This window comes from Pleurodeles waltl, chromosome 5, assembly GCF_031143425.1.
Source record: "Pleurodeles waltl isolate 20211129_DDA chromosome 5, aPleWal1.hap1.20221129, whole genome shotgun sequence".
NCBI classification, from domain to species: Eukaryota; Metazoa; Chordata; class Amphibia; order Caudata; family Salamandridae; genus Pleurodeles; species Pleurodeles waltl.
Window position 1 is genome coordinate 1114175349 of NC_090444.1, and position 27543 is coordinate 1114202891.

The following is a 27543-nucleotide window of genomic DNA, read 5'->3' on the forward strand; positions in this document are numbered from 1 at the left end:
CGGATGGGGACTCCTAATCCCCAGGGTGGAGCTGCCCTGGAGTATGTGAAAACACTGGGACCGCCAGGCTGGCGGTTTGCGGCAGCCTGGCGTTGTTGGTGGTCCGACCGTGGCGGCTCCGCCACGGTCATTATGTGGTCGTCCCACTGCCAGCCTGTTGGCGGTCGGCACTGCCACTCCAAGTCTTGCAGTCATGCGACTGTCAGACTCGTAATGACCATCATTATTTTTGCATTTAGAGAAATATACACATTTGTTATATATAAAAGAGTGTTTGTATCTTTTATCCAGTTATTCAGCTTTAACACCAGAATATTATTATTTTTTAAAGGTACTTGGGCTACTTCAATTTTTAATGCTATTTCAATAAAAAAATGCTAATCCTCCTTTTGGTCGTCCCTGACTTTTTGTTTTAACTGCCGGTCTGTAATAACCGGCATACTCTACCACATCAAAATTTCAGCGCCCATGTTTCCTGGAGGCATAGTATCTGACTTCCTTCTAATAACAAGGCTATATCTTTCTTCTGTGACTTAGTTTGTACTCTATTAATATTCCATGAACTGAAGGATAGGAGGTCACAACATCTTTTTGTAGCCTTACCTATATTGGGTCATGTCCTACCATTCCCATTTAATGCCTCCGTTAGCCAGCCTACATTAACTCGTATACCCCTTTCATTTTCCTGTGGGCATAGGGGATTTTGAAACTCCTCAGGCTTCTCCGTCCTTCCTCTTGCAGATCTGAGAAGTGAGTGTAATTGATCCCCTCATCTTGTTTATTTTGGGTTTTGCCAGCACAAACAGTACTAGATAAACATCTTTTCGGGTTAATGATAATTCTATCCCCCAAGATGCCAAAATATATTTTTCCTGCATTACTGATTTCGCTAATAACTTTTTTTTTATGAAACCATAGTGACTTCCTGCACCCTCCCCTCTGTATGGCCCAGAAAGTCAATTGACACTATGGCCCTCATTACAACCCTGGCGGTCAAAGACCGCCAGGGCTGTTTTGGAGTTTGTACCGCCAACAGGCTGGCGGTACAAACTCAGGCATTACACCGCGGTCGCACCACTGGGATAAGCGGTTTCCCACCACTTTTGTCCCGGTACCGGAATCCCCCAGGGCAGCGCTGCTTGCAGCGCTGCCCAGGGGATTACGAGTCCCCCTCCCGCCAGCCTTTTCATGGCGGTATGAACCGGCATGAAAAGGCTGGCAGAAAGGGGAGTCGCTGGGCCCCTGGGGGCCCCTGCACTGCCAATGCCACTGGCATGGGCAGTGCAGGGGCCCCCTGCCACAGCCCCATGGAGCTTTTCAATGTCTGCATAGCAGACAATGAAAAGCGCGATGGGTGCAACTGCACCCGTCGCACCGCCGCAACACTGCCGGCTCCATTTGTGGCCTGCTCCCGTGTTGCGGCCGAGATCCCCGCTGGGCCGGCGGGAGGAAACCAGCGGGGATCTCCAAATAGACCCCGCGGGAGTGCGGCCGCATTTGCGGCTGCCTGGTGGTTTCAACTTGGCGGGCGGCAGTTGCCGCCCGCCAGTGTTGAAATGAGGGCCTATATCACTTAAGGTTAATTTTAACAGTGATGGAATTGCATCCAATAAATTCAATATATTCCCCCAGTTCAAAATGTCATGTGAGCCTCTAGACTTATATGTAGGGGTGAGGATTATTTTACTTGATATAATCGAGCATTCTGTAGCAAAGATACAGTCCTTCTTTTCTGTTGATTTTCTAATTTAATCAGTGCTCACAGTTCCTTTAATCGTCTTTCAATCTCCTTTGTCATCATAATCCAATACTTGACTCATCATATCTTTTTTTATCTTACTCTGTACTTCTAAGACATAGGCCCTCATTCCGACCGCCGCGGGTGACGGAAGCACCGCCAACAGGCTGGCGGTGCTTCCTTGCCCATTCTGACCGCGGCGGTAAAGCCGCGGTCAGAAAACCGGGTCCGGCGGTTTCCCGCCGGATTTCCCCCGGCTGGGAGGATCCGCCATGGCGGCGCTGCAAGCAGCGCCGCCATGGGGATTCTGACCCCCTTACCGCCAGCCTGTTTCTGGCGGTTTTTACCGCCAGGAACAGGATGGCGGGAACGGGTGTCCTGCGGCCCCTGGGGGCCCCTGCACTGCCCATGCCAATGGCATGGGCAGTGCAGGGGCCCCCTAACAGGGCCCCAGCATGCTTTTCACTGTCTGCCTAGCAGCCAGTGAAAAGCGCGACGGGTGCAACTGCACCCGTCGCACACCTGCAACACCGCCGGCTCCATTCGGAGCCGGCTTCAGTGTTGCAGGCCCCTTTCCCGCCGGCCCAGCGGGAAAGTTGGAATGGCCCCAGCGGTCTTTTGACCGCGGGGCGGCCAAATGGCGGTTCCCTCCAGGCGGGCGGCAACCGCCGCCCGCCGGGGTCAGAATGACCCCCATAATCATTTGTATCTGTGAGTTGCAATTTCAATTCCTTATCATTCGTGTCACTAATTATCTGCTGGTATTGATAATTGCTATCTACAATTCCTGAAGCTCCCACCCTATTAAGTACTTCTACTTGCCACCTTTCCTGATCCCAGGTCCCCTGTTTAGACACTATGGCCCTCATTACGACTTTGGCTGTCTTTTCACAAGACCGCCAAAACCGCAGGTGCCAGAAGACCGCCAGTCCTGGTGGTCTTCCGATCACCATATTACGAGTACTGAAGGATTTCCACCACATATTGGGTGGAAATCCTCCAGTAGTCGCCCTGGCAGTCAGAGGTGCATGGGCGGTTCCACCACTGGCCCCGCCCCACCAAAAGGACTCCACCACCTGCATTATGACTTGTAATATGGCCTGGTGGTGTTCTGATGGTGGGGAGCTGCCAGCGGTGAAAGTTCCCTGCCAGATGACCTCCTGGCCAGACAAGGTAAGTTGATTGTTCCACAGGGGAGGGGGGTGTATGTGTGCATGTATGTATGGTTGAATGCGTGTATAAATGTTGAAGTGAATGCGTGTATGGGTGCTTGTGAGTGAATGCGTTTATGTCTGTGTTGGTGAATGAGTGTATGCAGGGTGAGTATTGGTGTCTGTGTGTGTGTATGCAGGGGTGGGGGGTCCTATACCTGAAGGGGACAGGGGGCACTGTACTATAAGGGGTGTGGGGGTGCTGTACTAAAAGGGGGGTTAGAGGTGGGGGTTGGGTGTGGGGAGCGTTATTATTGGTAGGGGGTAGGTACGCTGTTCTGGAGGGGTGGGGGTTCTATTATGGAGGAGGGTGGGGGGGCTAGTGAGCTTGAAGGGGGTGTGGGGGATTAGTCTGCCGGTGGCAGGAAAGACATTTCCTGTCAACAGTAGTCTTTCCGCCAGAGTTTTCGTGGCAGCTCTACCAACGCAGAAACCCTGGTGGAAAGCCGTCTCATAATACCTCCGATATATACCTTCATCAAACCGCCGGGTAGGAGATGCTAATCTCCGGCCTGGTGGGTCCAACCGCCCTGGCAGTACAGACGGGCATGTGACGGGTTGGCAGAGGGCAACCTGCCACACTCATAATGTGTCAGTCTTCAGCGCCAGCCCATCGGCGGTGAAACCACCACCATGGCCCTGGCAGTCAGAAGAATGCCAGAGTCATAATGACGGCCTATATTTCCCCCATCATTTAAAGGCAGTGCTGTTAAAGATGTATCTGTCTTTATTGTACTTTTTGTGAAATTTATGCATTTATTTAAATTTACATTTGCATACTTTCCAACATCATCATCCTCCTCCCGCTTTCGAAAAAACTGGAAGAGTTTTATATGTTCTATCTCCAGTTACACCTTTTCTGGTGTCATCTCACCAGTTTTTTCTTCTTTCGCCGCACATTTAGGACCTCCAACCATGCTGAGCATATTTGTTGCTTGTTTCTGGCTTTATGCAACTTTTTTCTCTTTTTTTTTGGTCATTCCCTGTTCTAATTAATGTTTTGTTACTTGCATATCAGATACATTGGGTTTTTCCCGAACTTCAACTTTAACATCACTCGCATTGTTTTCACTATTTTTCATATCTTTACACCTAATTTCCCTGTAAAGTTTTTTGGAATCATCCTCTTTTTTTCTGTTTATTCCCTTCCTCCTATATTTCTGCTTTTACAACAAGATTATTCATTTTTAGATCCTCTATTATAGTACTTAGAACCTCAGAAATTTGCTTTAAGTTATCTGTTACTGAGGCACATGTACATTCTGGGGGTGATTTTAACCTTGGCGGACGGCGGAGGCCGTCCGCCAAGGTACCGCCGCCAAATGACCGCACCGCGGTCAAAAGACCGTGGCGGCCATTCAAACATTTCCTCTGGCCCGGCGGACGCTCTCCAAAAGAGCGCCCGCCGGCCCAGAGGAAATGCCCCTGCAACGAGGACGCCGGCTCAGAATTCTGAGCCGGCGTAGTTGCAGGGGTGCGACGGGTGCAGTTGCACCCGTCGCGTATTTCAGTGTCTGCAAAGCAGACACTGAAATACTTTTTGGGGCCCTCTTACGGGGGCCCCTGCAGTGCCCATGCCATTGGCATGGGCACTGCAGGGGCCCCCAGGGGCCCCGCGGCATTCCCTACCGCCATCCTGTTCATGGCGGGTTTCCCGCCATGAACAGGATGGCGGTAGGGGGTGTCTGAATCCTCATGGCGGCGGAGCGCGCTCCGCCGCCATGGAGGATTCACTGGGGCAGCGGTAAACCGGCGGGAGACCGCCGGTTTACCCTTTCTGACCGCGGCTGAACCGCCGCGGTCAGAATGCCCTCGGGAGAACCGCCAGCCTGTTGGCGGTGCTCCCGTGGTCGCTGACCCTGGCGGTCACCGGCCGCCAGGGTCAGAATGACCTCCTCAATATTTGCTGTTGCTGCAAAAGTTTATGTACGCCGGATCAGATTATTAGGTCTGCAAGTCTCTGTCCGATTCTTGATTTCAAAGTTGCAATTGTATTCAATAGATATATCTGGACATCTATTTTATTTGTTTGATATGTCAATGCCTCAAGAGTCAGTTGCGATGTTTTAAACATAACTTCCCACAAATTTACTATGTCAGCTGCAGGCCCTTGCTCATTTTGTTGGTCTATAGACTCTTTCTGGATATCATGTATGGACTGCTTCTCCTGTCAAGTTTGTTTTAGTATTGAGATATTTTGGTGCACTTCAATAGTTTTTCTTACTAGATTGTTGCTCTCCATTTCTCTTTCAATTATATCAAATTTATCCATTTCATCCAGTTTGATCAAGGGTATCTTTGCCCCCCTGCCTTATTCCCATTGGTCTCCACAATAACTTCTACTGGCAGTGGATATCCATTTTTCAATACGGGAATTTTATTCTCACTTTTATTTTTTTGCTGAGGAGGTGACTCCTGTGGTGGTTTGCATTTTACCTCTGGATACCAAAGTAAGTTAACTTGGCCTCTCTGCACACACTATGTAGAGAGCCAGCCTCCTACAATCTGTGAGTGGGTATAGGACTGTCCGAGTGGGTCTGTGAGTGGGTGTGTGTCAGAGTGGGTATGTGAGTGGGTGTGTGAGAGTCTGAGTAGGTCTATGAGTGGGTGTGTGAGTGTCCATATGGGCCTGTTACTGGGTGTTTGAGTGTGTGAGTGGAATTCAGAGTGGGTGTGTCAGTGTCTGTGTGGGTCTATGAATGTGTGTGTCAGTGTCTGTGTGGGTCTGTGAGTGGATGAATGGATGTCTGAGTGGCACAGTGTGTGGGTGTGTGATTGTACGTGAGGGTCTCTGAGTGGGCATGCAAGTGTCTGAGTGGGTCTGTGAGTAGGTGTGTGAGTGTCTCTGTTGGTCTGTGAGTGAGTATATCTGTGCATATCAGGGTCTGTGAGTGGGTGTCTGAGTGGCACAGTGTGTGGGTGTGTGAGTGTCTGAGTGGGTCTCTGACTGAGTGTGTGAGTGTCTGAGTTGGTCTCTGAGTGGGTCTGTGAGTAGGTGTGTGAGTGTCTCTGTGGGCCAGTGAGTGAGTGTATGTGTACATATCTGGGTGTGTGAGTGGGTGTATAAGTGTCTGAGTGGGTATGATAGTGGGTGTGTGAGTGTCTGTTGCTGTTTGTTTGGGTGTGTGAGCATCTGAGTGGGTCTGTGAGTGTGTAGGTGAGTGTCTGACAGGATCTGTGAGTGGGTGTGTGAGCTTCTTTTTAGGTCTGAGAGTAGGTGTGTGAGTGACTTGGTTGGATCTGTGAGTGGGTGTGTGAGTGTTTGAGTGAGTATGTGAGTGGGTGTGTGAGTATCTGTATGGGTCTGTGAGTTGGTCTGTGAGTGTTTGAGTGGGTCTGTGAGTGAGTGTTTAAGTTTCTTTTAAGGTCTGAGAATGGTTGTGTGCGTGATTGGTTGTGTGTATGCGGGGTGAGGGGCGCTGTACCAGAAGGGGGTAGCGGGTGTGTGAGTGCCTGAATGATTCTGTGAGTGGGTGCAGGAGTGTCTGTGTTGGTCTGTGAGTGGGCATGTGAGTGTCTCAAAGGATCTGTGAGTGGGTGTTTGAGTGTCTGAATAGATCTGTGAGTGGGTCTGTGAGTGTCTGTTTGGGTCTCTTAGTGGTTGGGTGTGAGTGTGAATGGGTCTGTGAGTGTGTCTGTGAATGTCTGTGTGGGTCTCTGAGTGGGTGTCTGAATGTCTTTGTTGGTCTGTGAGTAGGTATTTGAGTGGGTTAGTGAGTAGGTGTGTCAGTTCTTGTGTGGGTCTGTGAGTGGTGGTGTGAGCATCTGTGAGTGGGTCCATGAGTATCTGAGTGGGGCTCTGAGTGGGTGGGTATGTGTGTCAGTGAGTTTGCCTGTGAGTGTCTGTGTGAGTCTGAGTGGGTGTGTCAGTTTCTGTGTGGTTCCGTGTGTGAGCGTGTGAGTGTCTGAGTGGGTCTGTATATGTCTGCATGACTGTGTGATTGTCTCTTTAGTTCTGTGAGGGTACGTGTAATTGTATGTGTGTGTCTGTGAGTAGGTGAATGGATGTCTCTGTGGATCTCTGCGTGGTAGTATGAGTGCCCAAGTGGTTCTGTGTATGGGTATGTGAGTGTATGAGTGCATTTGGGAGTGGGTGTGTGAGTGTCTCTGTGAGTCTGTGTAAGATACAGCCTCTTTTGACATGGTAGTCCCCCACTTTTTGCCTGGAAAATCATGTGGTCCCAAAATGTAAGCACCCTGGGCTCCTGCGAAACAGGTTTCCAGGGCCAGATCTCTTTCCCCAAAGCTGTAGTATGTATTAGCTCAACAGCCATCTTTGTAGGTCCCTAGTAAATGGTACCCCTGGACCCCTAGTATGTTTCTAAGTGCCCTCCTCTCCATTCTGCCCTAGCTACTTGACTTTTAGCTACTGCTCGCAATTGAACAGGGAACTCCACGAACTTCTCCAACTGGCCCACAGGACACCTCAACCTTTAACAGAAGGAAAGATTTGAGAGAGCATTGCCTGATCTTAAATGCACTCGTAAAAGCTTTCCTACTAATTCCTATGGTGCATAATTACACACAGAATATTTTTTAAACTTTGAAAATCATAACTAAAATATTGGTGTGTGACTTGGTGTTTAAATGTCTGTGTGGGTCTGTGAGTGGGGGTGTGAGTGTCTGTGTGGGTCTCTGACTGGGTGTCTGAGTGGCCTGTGTGTCAGTGTCTCTCTGGGTCTGTGAGTGGGTCTGTGAGGATCTGTTTGGGTCTCTCAGTGATTGTTTGAGTGGGTGTGTGTGTGAGTGGGTGTGTGAGTGAGTGTGAGTGTTTGTGGAAGTCTGTGAGTGAATGTGTGTGTCATTGTGGGTCTCTGAGTGGGTGTGTGAGTGTCTGTGTAGGTTTCTGAGTGGGTATGTGAGTAGGAGCGTGAGTGTCTCTGTGGGTCTGAGAGTGAGTGTATGTGCGCATATCAGGGCCTGTGAGTGGGTTTCTGAGTGGCACAGTGTGTGGGTGTGTGAGTGTATGTGAGGGTCTGTGAGTGTGTGTGTGTTTGAGTGGGTCTAGGAGTGGGTGGGTGAGTGTTTGAGTGGGTCTCTGACTGGATGTGTGTGAGTGTCTGAGTGGGTCTCAGAGTGGGAGTAGGTGTGGGAGTGTCTCTGTGGGTATGTGAGTGAGTGTATGTGTGCATATCTTGGTGTGTGAGTAGGTGTGTAAGTGTCTGAGTGGGTATGTTAGTGGGTGTGTGTGTCCGTTGGTGCTTGGGTGTGTGAGCATCTGAGTGGGTCTATGAGTGGGGAGGTGAGTGTCTGACAGGATCTATGAGTGGGTGTGTGAGTTTCTTTTTAGGTTTGAGAGTGGGTGTGTGAGTGATTGGGTTGGATCTGCGAGTGGGTGTTTGAGTGTCTGAGTGGGTCTCTGAATGGGCATGTGAGTGTCTGAGTGGGTCTCTGAGTGGGTCTGTGAGTAGTTTTGTGAGTGTCTCTGTGGGTCTGTGAGTGAGTGTATGTGTGCATATCAGGGTCTGTGAGTGGGTGTCTGTGTGGCACAGTGTGTGATTGTATGTGAGGGTCTGTGAGTGTGTGTGTGAGTGTCTGAGTGGGTATTTGGGTGGGTGTGTGAGCATCTGAGTGGGTCTCTGACTGGGTGTGTGAGTGTCTGAGTGGGTCTCTGAGTGGGTCTGTGAGTAGGTGTGTGAGTGTCTCTGTGGAATCTGTGAGTGAGTGTATGTGTGCATATCTGGGTGTGTGAGTGGGTGGGTAACTGTCTGAGTGGGTTTGTTAGTGGTATGTGAGCATCTGTTGCTCTTTGTTTGGTTGTGTGAGCATCTGAGTGGATAGGTGAGTGTCTGACAGGATCTATGAGTGGGTGTGTGAGTTTCATTTTAGTTTTGAGAGTGGGTGTGTGAGTGACTTGGTTGGATCTGTGAGTGGGTGTGTGAGTGAATGAGTATGTGAGTGGGTGTGTGAGTATTTGTATGGGTCTATGAGTTGGTTTGTGAGTGTGTGAGTGGGTCTGTGAATGGGTGTTTAAGTTTCTTTTAAGGTCTGAGAATGGGTGTGTGTGTGATTGGGTGGGTCTGTGAGTAGGTGTGTGAGTGTCTGAGTCAGTGAGTTGGTGCGGGAGTGTCTGTGTTGGTCTGTGAGTGGGCATGTGAGTGTCTAAGAGGATCTGTGAGTGGGTGTTTGAGTGTCTGAGTAGATCTGTGAGTGGTTCTGTGAGTGTCTGTTTGAGTCTCTGAGTGGGTGGGTGAGAGTGTGAATGGGTCTGAATGTCTTTATTGGTCTGTGAGTAGGTATTTGAGTGGGGTAGTGAGTAGATGTTTCAGTTTCTGTGTGGGTCTGTGAGTGGGTGTGTGAGCATCTGTGAGTGGGTCCGTGAGAATCTGAGTGTCAGTGAGTTTGCCTGTGAGTGTCTTTGTGAGTCTGAGTGGGTGTGTTATTTTCAGTGTGGGTCCTTGTGTGGGCGTGTGAGTGTCTGAGTGGGACTGTATATGTCTGCATGACTGTGGGATTCTCTCTTTAGGTCTGTGAGGGTATGTGCAATTGTATGTGTGTGTCTGTGAGTGGGTGAATGGATGTCTGTGTGGATCTCTCAGTGGGCGTATGAGTGTCTAAGTGGTTCTGTGTGTGGGTGTGTGAGTGTATGAGTGCATTCGGGAATGGGTGTGTGTGTCTCGGTGAGTCTGTGTGAGATAGGGCCTCTTTTGACATGGTAGCCCACAACTTTTTGCCTGGAAAATCATGTGGTCTCAAACTATAAGTTCCCTGGGCTCCTGCTAACCAGGTTTCCAGGGCCAGATACATTTCCCCCAAGCTGTAGTATGCATTAGCACAACACCACCCTCTGTAGGTCCCTAGTAAATGGTACCCCTGGTACCTAGTATGTTTCTAAGTGCCCCCCCTCCATTCTGCACTAGGTACTTCACCTTTAGCCACTGCTCCCAATTGAACAGGGAACTCCACAAACTTCTCCAACGGGCCCACAGGACACCTTAACCTTTCACAGAAGGTGAGATTTGAGAGAGCATTGCCTGATCTTAAATGCATTTGTAAAGGCTTTCCTATTGATTCCTATGGTGCATAATTACACAAAGAAAATTTTTAAAACTTTTAAAATCATAACTAAAATAGTACTTTGTGTGTGACTTGGTGTTTAAATGTCTGTGTGGGTCTGTGAATGGGTGTGTGAGTGTCTGTGTGGGTCTTTGACTGGGTGTCTGAGTGGCCTGGGTGTCAGTGTGTTAGTGTCTCTCTGGGTCTCTGAGTGGGTATGTGAGGATCTGTTTGGGACTCTCAGTGATTGTTTGAGTGGGTGTGTGAGTGAGAGTGAGTGTTCGTGTTGGTCTGTGAGTGTGTGTGTGTGTGTGTGTCATTGTGGGTCACTGAGTGGGTGTGTGAGTCTCTGTGTAGATTTTTGAGTGGGTCTGTGAGTGTTTGAGTATGTCTGTGAATGGGTGTAAGTGTTTGTGTACATCTATGAGTGGGTATGTGAGTGTATTTTTATGTCTTTGAGTGGGTGTTTGATTGTCTGAGTGGGTCTGTGAGCTGTTGTGTGTGTGTGTGTGTGTGTGTGTGTGTGTCTGAGTGGGTCTGGACATACCGTTCCCACTTAGGGCATCTTTAGCAACACAAAAGGATGATGGATGGAGTGTTGAAACTTTTGAAACACTCACCCCTAGTCACGGCTCTGGGTTTAATCCATAGTTCTTTTTGCTAAACAGGCCACCCCAGTTTGGGCTCAGTTATATACAAATCAGTCTGAACCCTCTTCCCCATGGGAACAGTCTAGCCCAATCTGCCAGGCCAAGCCTTCCCTGGACCAGAAACAAGCACCCTGAGACCAAATTCAGGGTATCAACCAGGCTCACTTGCATCCAGTGCACCAGTGAGCACGAAACCCACGTCTGGGCATATCCTTCCTATTTAGGACATCTTTAGCAACACAAAAGGATGATGGGCAGGGTGCTGAAACTTTTCAAACACTCACCCCTAGTTACAGATCTGGGATCAATCCATTGTTCTTTAGCTCACCATGTCACCCCAGTTTGGGCCCAGCTATATGCAAATCAGTCTCAACCCTTTTCCCCATGGGAACAGTCCAGCTAAACTGGCAGGTCAGGTCCTCCCTGGACAGTAAACAAACATCCTGAGCCCGGTTTCAGGGTATCACCATTCATCGCCAAGACTAGCTTGAATCCAGTGGTACAGTGAGCACAGGACCCACGTCTGGCCATACCCTTCCCACTTAGGACATTTTAGCAACACAAAAGGATGATGAACGGAGTGCTAGAGCTTTTCAAACCCTCACCCCCAGTCACAGATCTATGGTTAATCCATTGTTCTTTTACTCACCATGCCACTCAAGGTTGGGCCCAGCCATATGCAAATCAGTCTTGACCATGTTCCCCATGGGAACAGTCTAGCCCGAATTGCCAAGACAGGTCATCCCTGGATCAGAAACAAGCACCCTAGGACCGTTTTCAGTGTATCACCATTCATGAGGTAGACTAGCACGAATCCAGTGTCACAGTACCCACGTCTGGACATACCATTCCCACTTAGGGCATCTTAAGCAACACAAAATGACAGACAGAGTGCTGAAACTTTTCAAACACTCACCACCAATTACAGATCTGGGCTTCATCCATTGTTCTTTTGCTTACCACACCACCCCAGTTTGGGTTCAACCATATGTAAATCAGTCTTGACCCTGTTCCCCATGAGAACAGTCCAGCCTGAACTGCCAGGCCAAGTTCTTCTTAGACAAGAAACAAGCATTCTTGAACCAGTTTCAGAATGTGACACTTGATCAGCCAGGCTAACTTGAATCTAGTGGCACAGTGAGCACAGGACCCAAGTCTGGGCATCCCCTTCCCACTTAGAGCATCTTTAGCAACACAAAAGGATGATGGACGGAGTGCTGACACTCACCCCCAGTCCCAGATCTGGATTTAATCCATTGTTCTTTTGCTCACCATGCCACCATAGTTTGGGCCCAACCATATGCAAATAAGTCTTAACCCTGTTCCCCATGGGAACAGTCCAGCCGAAACTGCCATGCCAGGTCTGCCCTGGACCGAAAACAAGCACCCTGGGACCGTTTTTAGAGTACCACCCTTCATCAGCCAAACTAGTTTGAAACCAGTGGCACAGTGCACACCCAACCAACGTCTGGGAACACTCTTGCCACTTAGAGCCCTTTTAACAACACAAAATTATGATGGATGGAGTGCTGAAACTTTTCAAACACTCACCCCATTCACACATTTAGGTTTAATCAATCATTCTTTTGCTCATCATTCCACCCCAGTTTGGATTCAGCCATATGCAAATCAGTCTGGACCCTGTTCCCCATGGGAACTGTCCTGCACAAACTGCCCGGCCAGGTCCCCTCGGGACCTGAAACAAGCATCCTGGGATCTGTTTTGGGGTATTACCCTTCATCAGCCAGACTAACTGAAATCAGGTGACACAGTGAGCACGGGAATCAAGTCTGGGAATACCCTTACACTTAGGGCATCTTTAGCAACACAGAAGGATGATGGACGGAGTGCTGAAACCTTTCCAATACTCACCCCAAGTCATAGATCTGGGTTTAATCCATCATTCTTTTGCCCACCATGCCACCCCAGTTTGGGCCCAGCCATATACAAATCAGTCTTGACCCTGTTCCCCATGGGAAAAGTCTGGCCCTAACTGCCAGGCCAGGTCATCTCTGCCCACCAGATGGTTCCTGTGTCTCAGCCCAGGCCACTTCACCCAACATTGAGGGAGCTTGCCTCAGCCTGTCAAAGTCTGACCAATCAGATAAGGCTACTACTGGGCTGGGTATAGGTACCTTTAGAAAATAGTTCGAAAACTCTTTCCCTGGAATAGCTATAATAAATTTAACATTGGGCAAACTTGAGTTGCTGGTTTATTCTAACTAATAAATTGATACCTTGAATGCATTTTTTAGCTCACTCCTATCAAAGTAAGACTTTATTAATTTAAAATAAACCTTTCCATGATAACCCAAGGAACTAATGCATTTCAATAGAGAAAAACAAAATTGGTTCACAAAACGACTTTTATAATGTCCCTGCTTATGTTACACTGTATCCTACCATTGGAGCACCTAGGGCAGACCATAATGGTGACCTATTTAAAAAATAAGGTAGTATAAGATTTTGGAAGTGCTTTTCATTCCAAAGTCGAATTTGGGATTACCTTTTTTTAAAGCAGCAAGCAAGGAAGGGCTGCCTTTAAATTGACATCAGACACCACAACAGTGCACACAAAAGTGTCTTAACTCCACCGGGTCCCTAAACCAACATGTCCTACCACGTATCAAGAGCTTACAGTTAGGTTGTAAGAGCCAATTATAATTACGTTTAATTACCAAATACCTTTTAAATGGAGCACTGCCCATAGGTCTGGTTAATATAGCCAAGGGCACAGTCAGAGTCAGAAACTAGCTACATCAGTACAAAAATGGAGGTGATCAGGCCCAAAAGGATGACTTTCTCATATATATCCTCTCACACACCCCTAGAATGACTCACATACCCATACAAGTCACTCACACACCCACTCGCAGACCCATATAGTCACACACACCCACTCACAGACTCAGACCCACACTCATACACCCACTCACAGACCCATACAGCCACTCATACACCGAAGCACGGGCCCACAAAGCTGCTCACATACCCACTCACAGACCCACACAGTGACTCACACACCCATTCACCAACCCACACAGCTACTCACATATCCACTCACAGACCCATACATCCACTCACACACCCACTCACAGACCCACACCGCTGCTCACACACCCACTTACTGACCCATACAATGTCTCACACACTCATTCACCAACTAACACAGCCACTCACACACCAACTCACAGACCCATACGTCCACTCACATAACCATTCACACACCCACTCACGGACCCAAAGAACTACTCACACAAGGACTCCCATATCCACTCATACACCTACCCATCACATCATGTAAGATAAAACTGTTATAGTTTGGTGTGTTTTAGGAATAAATGTTTAATCCATTTCATAATGTTGTTTTTTTTTAAAGTTACAAATTAATTTAAAACTATCATGATATAGTTTTAGAAGTGTGATGCAGGGGATATATGGGCAATGGGTGGGGAAGTGTATTAATAATCAGGTATTAACAGTGATACCAGAGTAATACATTTGTAATCCATTTAATAATGTAAATATTCCTCACATAATTATTGCAAAGTGATTTAAAAGTATCTTGAAAACTGGATATGGGGTTATGGGTGGGAAAGTGTATTAATACCCAGGCATCAACTGTGATACCTGAGTATTAAACTTGTAATCTATTTAATTATAATTTAATTAGTTAAAATGATGGCTGCAAATTATTTTAAAAAAAAATCTCATAATATAGTTTGAGGAGAGTGATGTAAGGGATATAGGGTAGTGGGAAGGTGAGAGTATTTATACTCAGTTATCATAGTGATACCTGAGTATTACATCTGTGATCCATTTAATACTATTTTAAATATCTAAAAAAGGTATTACAAATGTATTTAAAACTATCATAATATAGGTTTAGGTGCGGTATGCAAGGGAGGTAGGGGTAATGGGTTGCAGAATTGTAATAATACTCATGCATCAAATGTGATACAGAGTATTAAACATGGAATCCATTGAATGATAATTTAACTATTTTTAAAATACCTATTACAAATTAATACAACATTACCAAAATACATTTCGAGGAGCACGGAATACAGTGATAACTGGTGAGGAAGTGTACTTATAGTCTATTATCTCTAATATTTCTTAAAGTGTATTTTATAAGCATGTTTCTTAGAAAACCTGGATGGCACACTTGAACCTTTTATCCAGCACACACATTTTACCCTGCTATGAGATTTTAACATTCATCTAAAATATGTGAATAGTAAAGAGACAGAGCTTTTTCTAGATCTTCTAAGCACCTTCAATATTCCCCAACAGGTAACACCCATACCCATAAAGCAGGTCATGTTCTAGATGGCATTTTTTCTAACAAACCAAAAGTGAAGATCAGAGACATTGCCCCAATCTCTTGGTCTGATTATGAGATTGCTATTCAGGGCCTAAAGGCCAGCTCTCCTTCTAATCAGTTAAATTCACATTCACAACCCAACACAAAAGTCCAAGAGTCCAAGTCTGGAATAAAATCTGCATTCCAGATCTGATAGACACTCTTGTGGGATCTTTTCTGGTTTTATAAAAGATGGTAAATCTATGACTAGGGCATACTCAAAGTAGTTAGAAGCAGCACTTTCCAAACACGCCTCTGTGAAAATTATTAGGAACCACAGCAGCAGACCACCTGCCTCCTGGTTATCTCTACAGCTCAAGGAGCTAAAATGAAAATGCAGAAGGCAAGATAAGTAGGGAGGTAGCAATATAAGGTTGAGGAAAAAACTAAATATAACAGCCTAATTCAAGAATACAAAAACCTGAGTGTCTCTGAAAAAAATAATATAATATAGCTCCTGCCTTGAATACCTTTCATAAATATCCTTTGTCTTAGAGGAAAGAGTGCCTGAACTAGTTTGTCAAGCAAACTCTGGAGCCCCTTCAGATCCTTGTCTTCCCAAGATATTGCCTGAGATTGTTGAAACAATTGCACCTTCTCTTACGCAGCCATTCAATTCCTTTGTGAAAACTTTCCCTTTACAGTAGAAAAAGTCTCTATTTTCCCTTTGCTAAAAAAGCCTTCTCTTGACTCCAAGAGGTGAAGAATTATTGCCCCATCTCTCGACTACGTTTACCATCCAAAGTTTTAGAAAAACATATGACTATCACTCTGTCCAAGATTATGGAAAAGAACAAAGTGCTGAACTCAGCTCAATTTGACCTTATGCCAGGTTGACCAAATTACAGCATTGAGTCTGCCTTGCTGGTGGCTGCAGACCTAGTAAGGAACATATTACACAGTGGTAGAAAGGCTGCTATGATCTTGCTAGACTTGTTGGCAGCCTTCACCACCATTAGTCATTAGATTCTGATTGCACATTTTGTGGACATCGGTATAGGAGGCTCAATTTTGAAACTGCTTTGTTCCTTGCTGTCCCAGAGAGATCATTCGGTGGCTTTGGGTAAAGTGGTCTCTAAGCCTTTTACGTTGCCATTAGGAACCGAGGCCAATGCTGCTATGCAGTTTGCACTTGGCTGACTGGCGGAAGCCTCTGTTTTCTGAGGTTTCCACCGATCAGCCCAGTGGAAGCCTTGTAATTGGGCCAGGGGATAGATCGCCAACTCTGCAGCAGTCTCCTCTCCATGGGGCTTGCAGGCCGACGGTTGGCCTGCCAACCTCGTAATGGGGCCCATAATGTTTTTCAAATGTTTTTGCATCATTTTTATAAAATTTTCTCAACTACAGGAAGTTTGAAGTAATTCTGGGACTAAAGAAGAATAAAGAAAGGAAGCATATTTGGATTTTCATTTTGATTATTTTTAAGAAAGAAGTAAAACATTTTAAACTTCTTTTTTTCCACTAATATCAGGGTTTATTATAAGAATTTGGGCTCATTTATGGATGCCAAAGAAGGGGAAGTAGTGGATATATTTTTTTAAAGACATTTTTCGTTAAGATCATTGTTTTGCTTTTGGTTTGGAATTTTTCTCTTTTCTCATTATATTATTTGTAACTGTTTGGTGAATGGATTTAAGGAACATCACAAAATGTTAAAAAAAAGAATAGTTCTGCATGTAGGTTTAAAATTCAATATGTAATAAAAAAACTAATTTTGAAAAATGGTTCTTTTATAAATTTAAAGTGTTTAAAAAAAGAGAGTATTCATTGTAGGCTGTTTGTCATTTTTATAGTGAGGAACTTACACATGATTGTCTATATACTCCAAGGCACCCATCAACAAAAATTCTCATCCATTCTGATGTGCATTCCACAGACGTGTCCATGCAAAGTGTGAGGTCATGTGTACCTTGTGTCAGGATTGGGCCCCATGGCAGTGGCAGGACTGATTACCATGGATGTACTGCACATGCCCTAATAATTCCATTGCTTGTCATACCTGGGCTAAGTATGATGACCATTGTTACCAACAATGTCCTCCCTTGTCACACATGCTCCATGCATCCATTGCAGCTCTCACACTGAGAGTTGTGACAGTTGTCTGTTCAAACTTTACTGTCTTACCAAATTTTGACATTTACTGCCCGATGTGTCGGGCCATTGTTTACCTCCTATTTGGATATGTTGTAGTTGTATTTAATGAGCTATTTTTGTACAAGTTGTCAACATGGATTTAATTCATATGTTGTGGTCCATAGATTGTGTTCTTCAGTTGTCACATTCAAGTGATGAGGCTATTTGTGATGTGTGTGATGGTAGCAGTATAATCTTACACAGGACAAGTGATGTAGCTACATTACGTTTCAGATTAGTGTTTGTAACATACTCCCTGAGGTTAGACTCTCAATCCTGAAGTATATGTTGTAGAGAATGAATAGACCACAACCGGATTGTATGAATAAGTGAGGGGTTTATTGACAAAATAAACAAGGTAAGTTAAGTGATTATTAAGTGTAGAAGTTCTCAACTATGTGCAGTCTGCTGCGTATCCCAGCAGCTGTGTTGTGCTGTCCCCCCTCATTTACTTCACCACCATCCTCCTCCTCAGGCAGGTCATCAACCTGGTTATAAACCAGGATGTTCATCTGTGCACATATGTTGTGCAGGATAGCACATGTCATTATGATCTTGCAGACAATGAGTGGGGCATATAAGAGGATGCCTCCTGTGATGTCCAGGGATCTGAATCTTGACTTCAGGATGCCAAATGTCTCCACAATAGTCTGTGTCTTCCGATGTCCCTCATTGTATGCACGCTCTGCTGCTGTGCTTGGGTTGGGAAGTAGGGTCTTTATCCATGGCTGTATGCCATCAGTTTCACAAACCAGAACTGTTGCATAGTACTGACTGCCATACATATGTTGATACAGTGTTGTCACACATGCATACATATGCACCACATGCAAATATTTGCATGCTGTTGACACTGTAACACACACACATTGTCACATTGTTGCATGGACTACCACATATGGCCATACAGAATATACCACACTGCAGCACAGCCCATTCAATTTGTATGTGGATGGGAACAAAGGGCCAGATGTAGCAAACGTTTAGCGAGTCGCAAACGGCAAAATTTGCCGTTTGCGACTCGCTAAACGCGTATCCCAATGCAGAAATGCATTTTGCGAGTCGTTACCGACTCGCAAAATGCATTTCAGACTCGCAAATAGGAAGGGGTGTTCCCTTCCTATTTGCGAGTCGCATTGGGAGGCAATACCATTTGCGACCGCATATGCGGTCGCAAATGGCATCGCAGTTACCATCCACTTCAAGTGGATGGTAACCCAATCGCAAATTGGAAGGGGTCCCCATGGGACCCCTTCCAGTTTGTGACTGGACCCCAAAATATTTTTTTCAGGGCAGGGAGTGGTCCAAGGGACCACTCCCTGCCCTGAAAAAAACCCGAAACTAAAGGTTTTGTTTTTTTTTAAGTGCAGCTCGTTTTCCTGTTAGGAAAACGGGCTACACTTAAAAAAAAAAAAATGCTTTATTGAAAAGCAGGTCGCAAACATGGAGGTCTGCTGACGACAGCAGGCCTCCATGTTTGCGAGTGCCTATACTCGCAATGGGGCCGCAATTTGCGACCCACCTCATGAATATTCATGAGGTGGGTCATTGCGACCCCATTGCGAGTCGCAGTCGGTGTCTGAGACACCGTACTGCATAGCAATTTGCGACTTGCAAATTGCGAGTCGCAGGGACTCGCAATTTGCAAGTCGCAAATTGCCGACTTGCTACATCTGGCCCTAAATCCCTTAATCAGGAATAGAGTCAAAATGTCAAAATGTACGCAAATGTGTTGAAAATATCCGCAATCACAAAGTTTACAACCCATGGGTCCTTAGTGTGAATTCCACCTTCACACTCATCTCAATGCTGATTTTCTGTTAATTTGACGCATGAAGGTAATGCGTCAAAAAAAGACGCATGTAGGTTATGTGTCTAAAATACTCACACACATATCACTTGCTTAAAATAAATGCACGCATAACAGAACACGTGACACACAGGGACAGGAAGTGATGTAATTGGAAATCCTCTTTACAGGCATTGTACAGTGGGTGTACTTTCACTTTCTCTTTACAGTCTCTGCCTCTTTTGACTGTGTGGTGTATCCTGGAGTTGGTGGTGTGTTTTTGCTCAGTATTGCATCCTGTGGTTTCCCTCCTGTTGTGTTTTTCATAATTTTGACTGTACTTTATCCTAGTGTAAGTAAATTTGTGTGTTTTTTGTATCTATCATTGTACTATGGGTTGTCTGTCGGGGATAGTTGATAAGTTTAGTTGGGATACATTTTTGGGCCTTAAGTTTCCTTTCTATAATGTTTTTTTTTTTGTCAACCTATACCTGGTAGATATATCTGGTAGGGGGAGGTTGACAAGGATGGGAGAGGAGGAGCTGGAAGGCTTCATGAGGCTGGAAGGCCACTACCTGCCATTAATGTTGGAGATGGGGGAGCCGTGTAATACAAGGTTACCGGACGGAGGCGAAGCTGCTGCGGTGGGGCAAGGTGCTCCACCACCTGAAGAGGGTGTTTCAAAGCACCTGGAACAAGCACCAGCTCAAGCATCGCTGGGCAGATCTGGTGTCCAGGGAGCAGGATCTGCTTGACCATCTTGGTGTGGTGATCGGTGGCCCTGTTGGTGAGACTCCCATTGGCATACTGTTCACCGCTCTTGAATGACAGTAGCAGATGTGTTGGAGTGCTGCGTGCAATGCTTGTGGACAGGTTGCATGCAACCAGAATGAAGTATAACTACTCCAGTCTAGACATGGAGTTCACATGTCCTACCATCTTACCAATGCAGGTCAGATGTTTGGTGAGTCATGCAAAACCATCACTAAGTCACACATTTCAGGGGCCATGGCAACACCTGTGCCCCAGCATTGTGTCATGTATGGTACGCCAAGACAATGCCAGCCTACCATATTTAACTGGATTGTGTCAACAAACTAGAGCAACCCATGCATAGTGCTACAGTGTCATAATTTCACACACATGATCCCTGCCATTATGTTAGGCGAGGGGGCTTACCCACCTTAGGGGGCATTGGCACTGGGGTATTTGATACCATCAGACAACTTTGCTACATCTGTCATAGATTACTCAATGCATGATCATTGCAGACTAATAATTTAGCTGCATGTCCATCACATAGTGCCTCTGGGGGCCTAGCAGGACAAGCCAGAATACCTGAGTCAGTGATCTTGCAGAGTACCAGGGTAGTGTCATGTATTTGTCAACCAACCCCCCTCATACCTTGGAGTTCCATCTTCTATAGATTGACCACATATGGTTCTTGCACGGTACAGCACCACATAAGTCTCAGGCCCAGTGTAAGTGTGGAGATGTGTGGCTTTCACTTACCTGAATGTCAGTGTCATCGTGAGTTTGCAGTGATGTGTCTGTTGCACTATTTTACACCAGGATAACTAGCTCACTCCTCTAACATACTATACACTGTAATATGTTGTCCACTAGTAGCGACATTGATGACACTAAGCATGATGTTACACCCATATCTTATAGGTGGACCTGCCCCTTACACCATTGGCGAAGTGGCAAGATTTGAGGACCCAGATTTATCCAGTAAGTGTGATAATGTCTGTCCTGTGTAGTTATTAAGGGTTTGGTGCGAGTGAGTCATGTGTGTTGCACACAATGCTAGAAGTGATAAGCTGTCAAATGATCAGATATCAAAGTAGGCTTGATGATGACATTGTGTCCCAATAAAAAGTTTCCCATGCACAAGTGGAGAGTCATATCTAGTGAGGCTTGTGGTGCTCAATGGGCAGCATTGTGTAAACAAGGTGATGACAAGCCACATGTGGGCCCATATGTGACTAAGAAGTGCACCGCTGTGAGAATATTGGCACTGGGATATACCGTCATTCTCACAACACAGTGATGCACCATTTTGAACACAATTTGGTGCATCTCTGGAATGCAATATATATGTAGGACCGTGTCGGTAATTGTCCCCCAGCATGGTGCTCCACATTTTGTACGCCATTTATGTGACACTTATGTGGAATGTAATAGGCGTGCATGCAGGTAAAGGCCAGACGTGTGCTGGCATGGATATGGGTATGTAAGGAATAGTATTGGCAGATCAGGTATTGATGGGTGTCTACACCCGGACAAATAAATGTAGATGTGATAGACCTTTGGATACCAGTGTCCTAGTTGGCAGCCCTCATAACATATGATCAACTCCCTGACTCCATGTATGAGTGGGCATGCATTGGTGGATGACCAGGACAGATGAGATGATGGATTGCATGGCCATCCCCTGTGTGACAAAGGGGGAGAGAAACAACAATTTTGTTGGTAGATGTGATGCTCACAGTGTAGGTGACAGTCATATTGATCAGGCTTGCATGTGTACCTATCAACACTGACCCCTTATGGTTACGAACTGTATCCCATACTCCCAATAACATATTCAAGTTATTGGTGATGTGTGGTTTTAAATTGACACAGATGATAAGGAATATTGGCCCTGATCTATGTGAAGTTGACTCTGCTTTTGCATTGTTACACATGACACAAAATCAATACAGATCTAATTTGGTTTGGTTCCTAATCTTGTTGTTCGTTGCTTTTGTGTCAATGAAATGATGCTAAGGCAGAGTTGTTGTTGTATTTATCAGGGCCATTGTTTTATCCAAAATGTGTGTTGAAGTACATGTGCAATTAGATGTAGAGTGTAAGCTAATAATCTGTACATACTCCACACAATGCTGTCTCAATTTAACAGCTGGCAACATGAAAAATGAGGAACTGCGGGTATTTCAGAAGAGGGTAGTCCGCTATAGGCACATCCTGGCAGTGTAATCTGGGCTCTGGAGGATGGCCTGCTGCTATCTCAGAGAGCCATCCACCCGGAAATGGCGGGCATTCACCCAAGAGGGACCCACACTGGCCAGACAGAGAGGACCAAGCTCCACAGCTGTGCAGGGGGGCACAGCTGCCACCACCACTACAGCCCCAGCTGCTAAACTATCAACATCTGTGCCACAGCCCATACCACCTGCTGCCATGGACATGAATGATATAAAGGAGCTACAAAGGGATGTAACACTGGTCCTTAAAAAGTTGGACAGTCTTCAGAAGGAGGTAGAGATGAACACTAAGAGACTGAATTTCATTAAAAGAAACCCTCAAAAGGGCCAATCTGTAATTGGCTTAATTAATTTCACCCCCAGTTTGTCCTTTCCCTCCTCAGTTGTTTTAATGTTTTATAGTGGGTTTTAAGGGGTTAGTGTCAGGTTAGATTACCTTAGTAGCTTAGTTAGGATAAGTGGGTTGGGGGGGGGGTTTCTACTTTTTACATGTTACTTTGTGAGTGGATGAGTGCATGGTAAAGTTGGAGTATTTATGTGTTGTATTACAAGAAAATTATATATGTAAAATATTTTTTAAAAATACCAATAAATATATATTTGTTTAGATATAGGTAGTATATGTGTAGGTTAGTATGTAATGTCCTGCATGTGTCTCGTAATATAAGAGGGGGTCGGGGGTCAATGTTTAGAGTGTGTTGTTAAATGTGTTGGGCAAGTTTAGCAAAGTGTAGTTTGGGTCAGTTGTTGGTTATGTACAGTTAGGATAGGCTAAGGTAGGTTTGAATGGGTGTATGTCATACTTTTTAGTTTAGTTTACTTCTTTAAAAAAATCTGTGGGTACTCCCTTACTTCATGTGTCATGCTTGGGTCTCAGGGTCTTGAGTGTGCAGTGAAAATTGTGTGTTGACCTAGGGATTCCGTTATGCCTCCAAATTCTTCTTTTGACATGTTCATCACCTTCTTACAACTGAGCTGTGACATTGGCAGCTAAAACACACCTACTTGTCTATGCATCTGCCATCCAGTGTACCCACCACTCAAGGTGACTGTTAACTTTGTATTGGACAGGTAGGTGTGGTAATTCAACTGTCACTGTTTGGACCCTGTGTAGGAATGTTGGGCACTGTGGGACATCTGACAAGAGCCTACATTTAATATCTATCCAGTTAAACTGACCAGTGGCAATTACAGATGTAGTTAAGTACCTCTGTTTCACACCAATGTATTCTATTGGTATTCCCAGCTGACAATATTGCCCGAGAACTGTTTCACAGCCATTCTTGCCGTATGCAGTGGGTGAATGATACATGTGTTCAACATTTTTTTTACATACTCAGTGAATTGCTTGTAGGGGATGAAACCAGCTTCGACGTTCATCATGTAGATATGTGGCCCCATATTCCTGCACTCTTGTACTGACATTGTGACTAAAGACATGTTACACACATCACAATTCCTAAGCATAGTAGATGTGTCACAATACACAAAGACATGCTGGTTGTGTAGGGGGTGTTTATTTACAAGTGTAGCAGTGAAATATGTACAATGTCCAGGTCTGTGACCCAATTAGTGAAATCCATACAATTGTGACCCAACACAAGTCAAGGGTTGAGGAACATGTCATGGGACATGCTTGGGTAAAGTATCATTCAGTGTAGGGGAACATGAATTGCCAATTGAAAAATGAGAAACAATTGCAGTCCATAGCAGAAAGGACAACAGTGTGTCGGTGAAGTACGCATATCCCCACCTGTGCTTACACTGCCATGAGGTCAAGCACAAGTCAAAGGAAAACACTGCCCATGTGTTATGGGTTGGTGCTACCGGGAACTCCTACGGGTGAAGATGATCTGTTTCTCATCTTCATCCTCTGATGTGTGTGGTGTCTCCTCTGCCCTTGATGGTGGTGGTGGGGAGGAAGAGGGAGCCACACACACTTCAGTGGTTGGAGACATGTACTCCCAAATCCCCGCAGCTGCCATTTGTGGAACTACATATGGCATCCCTCAGCAAAGAGGAGCTGCTGATGTTTGAGGATAGCAGCAACATCCCTGTGGTAGGCAGCCACGTCTCCGGTGAACGGAGTCCAGCTTGTCCTCAATCCCACTACTGCCAGTTTGGGAGAGCAGTTGTTGTAGCCTCTCCCTCATGGTAGCATCTATGTCCCTCAGGCACTGCTGGACTCCATGCACTAGGGAGTGTGTGTCTCATTTGGCTGCTGTATGTTCAGTGGCCGTAACAATGCATACCCTCTAGGCTGGCTGCCATAGTTTGCATCCCTACCCACACCTCCTTTTCCATCACCTGCTGGACTCCTACCACTGTCCACTCAAAGCTGGTCCCTGGGTCCTCGGAATCCTCAGCTGTGTTGGTGCTGGCAGGTCATGCTATTGGAGAGACTGCTACATTAATACATTAATACTCCTCCTTGCAACTGGAGGTGGTGTCTGGAGGAATGCAAGGACTTTATGGAGGGTCTCTTGGGTGATGGTTGTCAGTTGGTCATCCAGATCATCGGGGTACTCCAGGGCAGGCAGATCTGCAGGAGAGACATCATCCTCTTCAATGAGATGGTGTAAAATCAGTCTATCTGTGTTGTAGCAGATGAAATGTCAGATTACTGATTTGCTATGGGAGGCTCATTGTCATCTTAGTTCCCGACCATTGTTCCTGCACATCATGGTTGCAGTCTATCAGCCCTATGCCCTACCTGCGTGTCACATGAAGGGAGCCCCAGTTGGAGTAATTGGCTGAATCATATAATCTAGGTGTGATTTATATCCTTTTGGTGGCTTGACACCATCTTGTCATGGTCAAACCTCCCTATCTATCCATTTGCATGGTGAAGCCTTGCAGTGCGTGTTGCTGTGCTCATGCCACAGCACCACACATGGCAATTTTCCCCAGTCCCAGTCTTACATGTTTTACATATACCCATGCAGTGCTGAGACCTTGCGCCACCCCAGGGATGGCATTGCCAGGACACTATGCTCTTGTTACCATTGATAGCACCTCCTGTTGATGGTTGTGTATGTGTGCTATACTGCATTGTCCTCATGGACCTAGCAGAGTTCAGTTTCATCTTCTACCTGTGCAGGTGGGTTTGCCTTCCTACACACTTATGTCCTCCCCCTCAATGCAGACCTCCTTGCACTATGATACATGAGATGCAGCATGGTGGCAGTGTAGCTAATTTGACACAGGCTCAGGGGTAGGCCCAGGGATGGCCAGCATGGGTGTAAGATTTCTGCTGTGTACCTCATTATGTATGTGAGAGTACCTGATGGTAAATGAGTCTATGGACATAGCCAGTTAACAGGTCAGGGTCTAAAGCTAGTTTGATGGTGACTCTGCAGGTAGTTAAACTGGTCCCTCATTTCAAGTGCGTCAGCCCTATGGGCACCTGACTGCCATTGTCTATTTGACCACCCCCAAAAACACAGGTGGTAGTGGGAACTGTTGTCAATGGGGTATGCCCCATGGGCCAACGGCCTGGCACAGGCAGGTTTCCAGCAGCTCACAGACTGGCAATGCCAGCTGTCCTGTGACACCAGACCAGTATTAAGTTCAACGCTACCTCCAGGTCTGGTTCCACATTTCACCCAGCCTTTGCATGGAGGTGACCCTCATTCAAAGGTTGTTGGTGATGTGGTGTGGTGTGTTCCTCGGTGCCCCTGCACAACCCATGCACCTGGCATTTTGCCCTTTCCACTGCCTGATTTGCAGGGCTGAGTGCAGTGTGTCCTGTCACACTCAATGCATCCCAGAACTGGCACTGAGTCTATTTGATCCATCAACAATGTTGTACTAAGTGCCCCACAGAGCTACCATGAGTAGACAGATTTCAAGCCGCCATCCCAACGGGTGACTCATACTGCCATCCGCAAGGGGGACACTGCACTGGCAGTCTCACCAACAGCGGAATTGCCCATGTGCCATCCCACGCCCGTTGATGTGGAATTATTCCCATTCACAGTCATACCCATGTGTTGTATGTATGTACACATTCATATGTGTCCCACATGGTTGTGTCACAGTAGGTGTGGGCTCAACCTGTGACTGTTGTGACCTACTGTTTGCTATCTGTGGTACATTTTTTCTGTAGTTCACACATTTCAGTTCAGCATCAAGATGTGTTTTTCAACACTACTGCAGTTTAGTTGGTCTGGGTAGTGGCATGTTACCAATGATACAGGACCAGCGTGCTATTACCCCAGCGCCTGTTCACTTCATTGTTCCCTGCACCTACGGGGCACCCTGACTGCATGATGGGGTGGTGGCTGCCTTATGTGGATGTGTTGTAAATGTGCTGGGTGGTGGTGCTACCAGCAGAAGCCTGGGTACTGTTAGGACAGTTGTAATGACTTGAGTGCTGTGAGATGCAGCACACAGGCATTTGGACAATGGGGCAAGGCAGTTGCAAGGTGTTACTGAATGGGACACCACCATGACATTACCCCAGGAACGGGATTGACTGACTACCTAGTTTCTGAGGTCTTGGTCATGTTGGTAGGGTTGATATGACTATATGCAAGGGATGTTGTGATGACACAATAAGAGGCACAGTGATTATACATGCCATCAATCCCATGTGCTGCATATGTGCATGTAGGTATTTAGGCCTGGTGTTCAACATATGTCCAGGTTGTGTATGTGTTATGGTGCATGTCACTGACAAGGCGTAGGTACATGTGTAGCTCATGTCAGCATGATGCAACTTACTTCGTGTGCATTGTGTCCCTCTGTTCTCCTTTGACATGCATTATGTGAGTCCTATGTGCCTCCCCCCTTCTTTAACTTGACATTTTAGCAATACATTCCTCCATGAAACTGACCCTGCATTTGTGGTGGCCTCTCCTGCGATTCCTGTGATGATTTCCGCTAGGATGACCGCTGCAACCATCTCCTCCATCTCGTCGAAGTCCTCTTGTGGTGCTGGACTCCCACCTCCACTTTGCAGTGCTGCCTTCCTGTTCCTTGCCATTATTTCCTTTCTCCTTCGCTTGCAGACAGGCCAGCATTTCTTTCACTCAGTCATGGTTCTCCTGACCTCTGCCACGCTGGTAATCTTCTCTACTATCTACTGTCAAATTGCCTCTCTCCATCCAATTGGCAATTTTGAGGTGAAGAAGAGTTGATTTTGATGCTCCGTCACCTCTCTCACCCGTATTTCGTGCTTCTCTACAATGAAACAACACTTTCACTTTTTCTTCTCCCTCCCCTGGGTCTTGTCTGTGTCCTCCTTGCTGGTTGCTGGTTGATTGGGGTCTCCCTGAGGTCTCACCTAGCTTCCTTTTGCCTCTCCTTTGCTCTGTTGTCTCCATTAGCATCTGTATTTGACGCTATTGTGGGCAAAAATGGTGCATTTCCGTTTTGCAACATGTTTACATGTCATAAAACAGATTAGAGTCATTTTTTCTTCTTTAACGTCATTTTGCCTTACAACAAGGCGCAATGGTTAACATGGTAAAAAATGACTGTAGACTATTTTTAGCGCCACCAAGTGTCATAGTATAAATATGACGCCAGGGTGGCGTTAAATAATGGTGCTAGTCAGCGCTTAACTTTGTGATGCAAAACAGCATTTGCACAGTTTTGCATCAAGAAGTATAAATCAGGGCCTACATTTTTTATTCATACTTACTGTGACAGACAAATGGCACTGTT